The sequence below is a fragment of the Mytilus edulis genome, chromosome 3 (genome assembly GCF_963676685.1).
Source record: "Mytilus edulis chromosome 3, xbMytEdul2.2, whole genome shotgun sequence".
Classification (NCBI taxonomy): Eukaryota; Metazoa; Mollusca; class Bivalvia; order Mytilida; family Mytilidae; genus Mytilus; species Mytilus edulis.
The window spans coordinates 99,141,280-99,150,556 of record NC_092346.1 but is presented as its reverse complement, the minus strand read 5'-3'; positions in this window follow the sequence as shown (position 1 = coordinate 99,150,556).

The following is a 9,277-nucleotide window of genomic DNA, read 5'->3' as shown; positions in this document are numbered from 1 at the left end:
AGTTCAGAACGGTCAAAGTGGCGTCACCCAATTTCAAACTTGATCATCAGACTCAGTGTTTTGTGTTAATAAACATTGTGTATTAATTCAATAACATTTGGTTGAGGCAAACTAAATGTAGAGAGCGGAAATTACAGAATAAGCACTACGTCTTTGACCATTTGTAAAGGGGCATAACTCACGAACTATAAAAGAGACGCCCTTCAATTTCAAATTTTATCTGTGTGTTTTAGTAATTGGCATAGTGTATAAGTTGAATTTATAACATTTGGTTGAGGCAAACGGAAACCATTTCTGGGAACGTACCCGACAAACGGACTGGACTGACAGACAAGGGCTAGACTAAACTTCTCCCACGCCTAGCGGCGGGGGCATAAAAAATGTGTTTGATACCCATAATTCGTGACAGTAACATTTATATTCCTTTTTCTTAATTTAAAGTCTTCTTAGACAGGCGATTTCCTTCGTGTGTATCGCCAATTAATATATTTTACACAGAAGCAAAAGAATTAGTTTCGGCAACATGGTTAATCGAAGTGTAAAACCTAAGATTTTCATCCCTAGGTTTACATTTCGATAAACCAGGTTGGCGAAACTATTTCCGTTGCATCTGTGTAAAATGTATCCAGGTACACACACTAATGATATTCACCGCTTAAAAAAACTTTGGTAGAAACTAAAAAATAAAAATATTTCGGTCAAGAAATATGAAAATTAGACATATTTCCCCCCGGAGAGTTTCGGTGTGTAAACTGGGTCGCTGGCTAATAAACCCACCCATTTACACGACAAAAATTTCTATGTATAGTGTAAAATGCGTTAAAACTAAATTGATTGCGGTCAAGTTTGTTTCACTTTGTCAAAAAGGTTTTAATGAAGAAGATTTTTGTAAAAGTAATAAACAGCGATGGGTGCAGAGTGAGGAAGAAAGCTCTCTTAATTATGTGTGCCATGTGAGCTAAAAATCTGTGATAATGAATTTTAATCTGAAATTACCAATTACAATAAAAACTGTGATAACGAATTCCACAAATTCGTTATCACAAATTTAATCAGTTTAAACAAATTCTACAATTCGTTATAACGATAAAATCGTTATAACGAATTTATCGTTATCACAAATTACAAAAAATTGTGATAAGGAATTTAATTCTTAATAACGAATTACAAGATCTGTTATAACGATTTTCACCAATTCATTATCACAAATTTAATCTGTTAAAACGAATTATAAAATTCGAGATAACAATTTAAATTCGTGATTTCGAATTCAAATAATTTTATACTTTTGGGAGGTCCTAAAATGGGCTTCCGTAGAAAGCAATAATACTGAATGTTTCACGATTGTCATGTTAATAAGATAAGAAATCCAAAAATTAAAAAGATAAAGACAAATATTTTATGTATTGATATCAAACATTTTAATCCAATTCTCTTTACACGGGAATAGTTCCGCCTACTGCATTGATTGACAGTTTTTCTGATTAATATAAATAGTATTTCTTGGAGAATTCTTACAGTTGTTATAAACATGTATAAGTAGTTAATTATTTAAGAGGTAGAAGATTCTTTTCAGAATTATCACAGACTTATTACCTAGGGGTTGGGTAAGCGTTTATCAAAGACAAATTCTCGTCCATTTTCGAGAATATACCGTCCACTTTTAAGGGTATGACGTCACTTTAAAGGGTAGTCTGATGCAACATTAAGGTATAGCGTCCAAGTTTAAAGCCCAAATATGGCGTCGGTGTCTCGATGTCCGAATCATACGGTCCAACCTCAAATTCGCGTCCCGATTTCATGGTCGACCATGGCGTCCGCGTTGAGGCCCAAATATGGCGTCGGCATTCACACCCAGGTCCAAATATAGCGTCAGCGTCCGACGTCCACCTTTATGGGTTCATTCTGTCCCACAAACACTACTGATAACTCTCCACAAGAGACCAAAATGGCACAGAAATTAACAACTATAGGTCACCGTACGGCCTTCAACAATGAGCACAGCCCATACCGCATAGTCACCTATAAAAAGTCCCGAAATGACAATGTGAAACAATTTAAACGAAAAATCTAACGACCTAATTTATATACAAAAAATGAACGAAAAACAAATATGTAACATATAAACAAACGACAACCACTGAATTACAGTCTCCTAACTTGGGACAGGCACATACATAGAGAATGTGGCGGGGTTAAACATGTTAGCGGGATCCCAAACCTCCAATAACCTGGGACTTTGGTGTAACAGTACAACATAAGAACGAACTATAAAAATCAGTTGAAAAAGGCTTACTCATCAGATGGAAAAAAATACAAATATATAAGATCCATACAATACATACAGACCATATATCGAAACCAATATATACTAAGCATTCAGCCAATCAAACAAAATGCATCTTAGAACCAAAGATCATTTTCACACTGTATATGGGTTAGAGATCTTAAAACAGAGTTTTTTTGGACACTGTATATGTGTCAGAGATACAGTTTGTATACAGACTGTATCTAAAAATTAGACCCATAGATAAAGCATACAGAAAATGCATACAGACTGTATATAAGAGCCACAGGCAGTGCACACACTTTATCTTGCAGTAACAGGCAAAACATACAGACTTTTATTTCAACTTGGAACAACTTACAATGCATACATACTGTGTCTCTGATCCATAGACAGTGTTAACCGACTAAATCTAAGATATACCGACAATAGAAGTATCTTAGACTCATAGTCAAAGCATATAACAATGTATAAAGACTAAGAACGACGTACAATACATAAACTTAATTTAAAACAAAGAAAATGCATACAGACTGTATCTGGGAAGCACAGACAATGTATTGACTGTGTGTAATCAAAGAACCTTTGTGAGCACGCTCACATACTTCACAGCCCGACATTGTCACTAAGCAAACAAAATTTCAACAGATTATTTAGTTCAAACACGCATGAAATTCTGTTGTGTAATTTCAGAAGAGAAGTACATTTAGGCCGAAATTCTAAGTTCAGAAGGCATAGTTCCTAATTCCTAACAAGAGTACACACGTTGAAATTTCTCGCCTTATTTATGTTGATAGACCTAAATATAAAGTTTTACTACAATTATCACATAAACTTATTAATAACATGACCAAAGAAAATGAGATCAAGGTCATATGACCAAAATGAGGAATACATTTACACCTTACAATCATTCAATACAAATCAGGTCAAGGTCAGATGACACTTGGCACAAAAACTAAACACTGAACAATGAACCTCGAAAATGAGGTCAAGGTCAAATGAGACTTGCGAGACTGACATCATAAGATATTTCCAGACACCAAATAAAGTTGACCTATTGCATATAGTATTAGAAAAAACGAACAAAACTCAAAAGCTTAACTTTGACCATTGAACCAAGGAAATGAGGTCAAGATCAGATGACACCTGCCAGTTGGACATGTACACCTTACAATCCTTCCATACACCAAATATACAAGACATATTTCATATAGTTTCTGAGATATAGACTTGACCACCAAAAACTTAACCCTTTTCACTGATCCATGAAATGATGGCGAGGTCAAGTGAAAACTGTCTGATGGGCATGCTGACCAAGGTACGCAAATACTAAACATAGTTACCCATAATATGAGAGAAATTACAAAAACTCTTAACTTTTTTTCAAGTAGTCACTGAACCATGAAAATGAGTTCAAGGACAATGGACATGTGACAGACGGAAACTTCCAAACTTAAGGCATCTGTATTTAAAGTATGGAGCATCCAGGTCGTTCGACGTCTAAAATATCAAGCTTTTAAGAAGTGAACTAACGCTGTCGCCGTCGCCGCCGGATCACCATTTCTATGTCGAGCTTTCTGCGACAAAAGTCGCAGGCTCGACAAAAACAAGAATGTGTCCATCGTACACCGTTCCCCACTTGCCCTATCATTTTCTTTGTTCAGTGGACCGTGAAATAGGGGGAAAAAACCTTCTTTGGCATTAAGCTTAGAAAAAAACATATTATTGGAAACATATGTACTAAGTTTCAAGTTTATTGGACCTGACCTTCAACAAAAACTACCTTGACCAAAACATTTAACCTGAAGCGAGAAAACGGACGAAGGAGCAGACGCATAGACCGGAAAACTAATGCCCATTTACTATCGTAGGTGGGGCATAAAAAAATTAATCATGATTTTCTGCCAATATGCACATTTACATAGCATGTCCTAACTATCTAAAAAATTCATGAAACTCTGTTGTGGTCTTTAGACAGATTTTATGACAAACTGTTGTAGGAGTATATAGAAAATCAATGAATTGAAAATTTCATAATTTCCTCATTATCTACAAAGATTTATAAAACTCTGTTATGTGGTTTCAGAGGAGTTGCAATAACGAGAACAGGACTGACAGACCGATGGATCAAAAACATTGTACCATAAAGAACTTTGTTTGGTTTGGTATAATAAAGGCTCTGCTAAATAATGTAAGGCTGAGATAAATTAGTCATTTGGTCACACCAGTTTTTTGGCGAGGTTCGTTTTGTTCAGTCTGTGATGTTCTTTGTTGTGTTTTGCATTCTGTTGTTTGTTTTTTAATCTTTTTCTTTTTTTTGCCGTGGTTTTTTCAGTTTATTATTGACTTATGTGTTGGAATAAGCCTTTAGTATTTTTTGCCTCTCTCTTCGGTCAATTTGATTATGTGGGACATACAGATTTAGACCCAAACTTGTCTCTGATTGTTTCGTGATTATTGCAGATGTAAATCATACTATAAAATTGAGTATGTAAATGGGGAATGTGTCAAGGAGACAACAACCCGACCATAGAGCAGACAACAGCCGAAGGCCACCGATAGATCTTCAATGTAGCGAGAAACTCCCGCACACGGAGGTGTCCGTCAGCTGGCCCCTAAACAAATATGTATACTAGTTCAGTGATAATGGACGTCATACTAAGCTCCGAATTATACACAAGAAACTAAAATTATAAATCATACAAGACTAACAAAGGTCAGAGGCTCCTAACTTGGGACAGGCGCAAAATTGCGGCGGGATTAAACATGTTTTTGAGATCTCAACTCTCCCCTATACCTGTAGCCAATGTAGAAAAAACAAACGCGAAACAATACGCACAGTAAAACTCAGTTTAAGAGAAGTCCGAGTCCGATGTCAGAATATGAAACAAAAGAAAATAAACAAAATGACAATAATACATAAATAACAACAGACTACTAGCAGTTATTGACATGCCAGAACCAGACCTTAATTAAACTGATTGAAAGATTATGTCTTCATCATATGAATATCAGGCACAATCCCTCCTGTTAGGGGTTTAGTATTATACCGTCATGAAATATACAACCCTCTTATTTACAATATCATTTGGTCAACACCTATTTACAAGGGTCTATTTGATATGATTTTTCTCATTGTTGAAGGCTGTATGGTTGCATATAACTGCTTACGTCCACTTTATTTGAACTTGAGTGGATACATGTAGGCGTCTCATTGGCAATCATACCACATCTCCGTATTTTTACAGTATTGTATCAGTACTGTTACCTAATAACAGGACAAAACAAGACAGCAATTTGACAAAACTAAAGACATACATACTTGATTTTACTTCTCTAAAGATATGAACAAAATTTTCATAGTTCGTATCTGAACATGTACACAGCCATGGGAATTTTAAGGGACTATATTTCAGTGTGCATATATTTAGTAGCTAATCTGGCTACTTCCTGTTTATCAGACCGGTACCTTAGAAAAGAATTGTGACAATATATCCAATCTTTTCATAAACCAAAGACTAACGTCACTAGAAGCAGCAGTTAGTTGTCATAGATACTCTAGATAGAAAGATAATCTGCCACTTTTATAAAAGGGACTACACATAGTTTTTGAAAGAGTATAATCGGTTTGTGCCGAAATTACTTTCTTTAGTCCAGAAACTCATTTGTGCTAAATGGTAATCTCCACCCACATTTAGGACTGGCAGTTATTTGTAGTTTTTATCAACAGCTTGCACTTTTTCTAAATTATATTTGCTTCTTTTAAGACTGACCAAAACTGTTTTTTTACCATTGTGGTTTGATTAAGGTAGTGTATATCAAACAGCTGTTGGAAATATTTTGGACAACCCTCTTATTTACAATATCATTTGATCAACACCTAGTGGTCTTTGGTGGTATCTCGCATAACATTAATAAGGTCTTTTTTAAAAGTCAACTTGAAATTATTGGTCCCATATTTATGTGCTATAGCAAATGTATGGGCTGCTGATCTGCATATATGATAGCAATATATTCTTATGTTTTGAATGACCCCTTATTTCTTCACTCCACTTTATAAGATAGAAATAAATGTTATTCCATATTTTATTGGTTTTTTTAAAGGTATCATAATTTAGACATAAAGACAAAACTAAGCACAGTGAAAAAAGTCTACTCTGTCTTGTAAAGTTTGAGATGTGTTTGTTGTTCAATCTTTGTCACTTGTATGGAAACACTAAATCTTGATAACCTACAATAGAAATATTATCACTTTTATTTCATTTCAATTGTTGCAGTTATCATGCATGTAATAGAGAAAATGATAAATTAGACCAGATCTCCATATTAATAATATCAAAACAAGAGGCTTCAATGAGCCTGTGTCACTCACATGATACTTTTATTTACAATTGATGCATGATACAGAAATTGTCCATACCAACCGTCAGTGTTTACCATACAATACAGTACTTCTATACACTGTCTGTATACAGTATTTGTCGGATTTTGTCCATACCTATCGTCGATGTTTGACATAAAATACAATACTCCTATATACCGTATATCAACAGTATTTGCCTATACCTACCGTCGGTGGTTAACATACAATACAGTCCTCCTATATACCGTCTATCAACAGTATTTGTCTATACCTACCGTCAGTGGTTAACATACGATATAGTACTCCTTTGCACCATCCATCAACAGTATTTGTCTATACCTACCGTCGGTGGTTAACATGCAATAAAGTGCTCCTATATACCGTCTATCAACAGTATTTGTCTATACCTACCGTCAGTGGTTAACATACAATATAGTGCTCCTATATACCGTCTATCAACAGTATTTGTCTATACCTACTGTCGGTAGTTAACATACAATATAGTGCTTCTATATACCGTCTATCAACAGTATTTGTCTATACCTACCGTCGGTGGTTAACATACAATATAGTGCTCCTATATACCGTCTATCAACAGTATTTGTCTATACCTACCGTCGGTGGTTAACATACAATATAGTGCTCCCATAAACCGTCTATCAACAGTATTTGTCTATACCTACTGTCGGAAGTTAACATACAATATAGTGCTCCTATATACCATCTATCAACAGTATATGTCTATACCTACCGTCGGTGGTTAACATACAATATAGTGCTCCCATATACCGTCTATCAACAGTATTTGTCTATACCTACCGTCGGTAGTTAACATACAATATAGTGCTCCTATATACCGTGTATCAACAGTATGTGTCTATACCTACTGTCGGTGGTTAACATACAATATAGTGCTCCTATATACTGTCTATCAACAGTATTTGTCTATACCTACCGTCTGTAGTTAACATACAATATAGTGCTCCTATATACCATCTATCAACAGTATTTGTCTATACCTACCGTCGGTGGTTAACATACAATATAGTGCTCCTATATACCGTCTATCAACAGTATTTGTCTATACCTACTGTCGGTTGTTAACATACAATATAGTGCTCCTATATACCGTTTATCAACAGTATTTGTCTATACCTACCGTCCCTGGTTAACATACAATATAGTGCTCTTTGATACCGTCTATCAACAGTATCTGTCTATACCTACTGTCGGTAGTTGCTCCTATATACCGTCTATCACCAGTATTTGTCTATACCTACCCTCGGTGGCAAACATAAGATATAGTGCTCCTACATACCGTCTATCAACAGTATTAGTCTATACCTACCGTCAGTGGTTAACATACAATATAGTGCTCCTATATACCGTCTATCACCAGTATTTGTCTATGCCTACCGTCGGTGGTTAACATACAATATAGTGCTCCCATATACCGTATATCAACAGTATTTGTCTATACCTACTGTCGGTAGTTAACATACAATATAGTGCTCCTATATACCGTCTATCAACAGTTTGTCTATACCTACCGTCGGTAGTTAACATACAATATAGTGCTCCTATATACTGTTTATCAACAGTATTTGTCTATACCTACCGTCGCTGGTTAACATACAATATAGTGCTCTTTGATACCGTCTACCAACAGTATCTGTCTATACCTACTGTCGGTAGTTGCTCCTATATACCGTCTATCACCAGTATTTGTCTATACCTACCGTCGGTGGTTAACATAAGATATAGTGCTCCTATTTACCGTCTATAAAAAGTATTTGGCTATACCTACCGTCAGTGGTTAACATACAATATAGTGCTCCTAAATACCGTCTATCACCAGTATTTGTCTATACCTACCGTCGGTGGTTAACATACAATATAGTGCTCCCATATACCGTCTATCAACAGTATTTGTCTATACCTACCGTCGATGGTTAACATACAATATAGTGCTCCCATATACCGTCTATCAACAGTATTTGTCTATACCTACTGTCGGTAGTTAACATACAATATAGTGCTTCTATATACCGTCTATCAACAGTATTTGTCTATACCTACCGTCGGTGGTTAACATACAATATAGTGCTCCCATATACCGTTGATGTCTATCACCAGTATTTGTCTATACCTACTGTCGGTAGTTAACATACAATATAGTGCTCCTATATACCATCTATCAACAGTATATGTCTATACCTACTGTCGGTGGTTAACATACAATATAGTGCTTCTATATACCGTCTATCAACAGTATTTGTCTATACCTACCGTCGGTGGTTAACATACAATATAGTGCTCCCATATACCGTTGATGTCTATCAACAGTATTTGTCTATACCTACTGTCGGTAGTTTACATACAATATAGTGCTCCTATATACCGTGTATCAACAGTATGTGTCTATACCTACTGTCGGTGGTTAACATACAATATAGTGCTCCTATATACTGTCTATCAACAGTATTTGTCTATACCTACCGTCTGTAGTTAACATACAATATAGTGCTCCTATATACCATCTATCAACAGTATTTGTCTATACCTACCGTCGGTGGTTAACATACAATATAGTGCTCCTATATACCGTCTATCAACAGTATTTG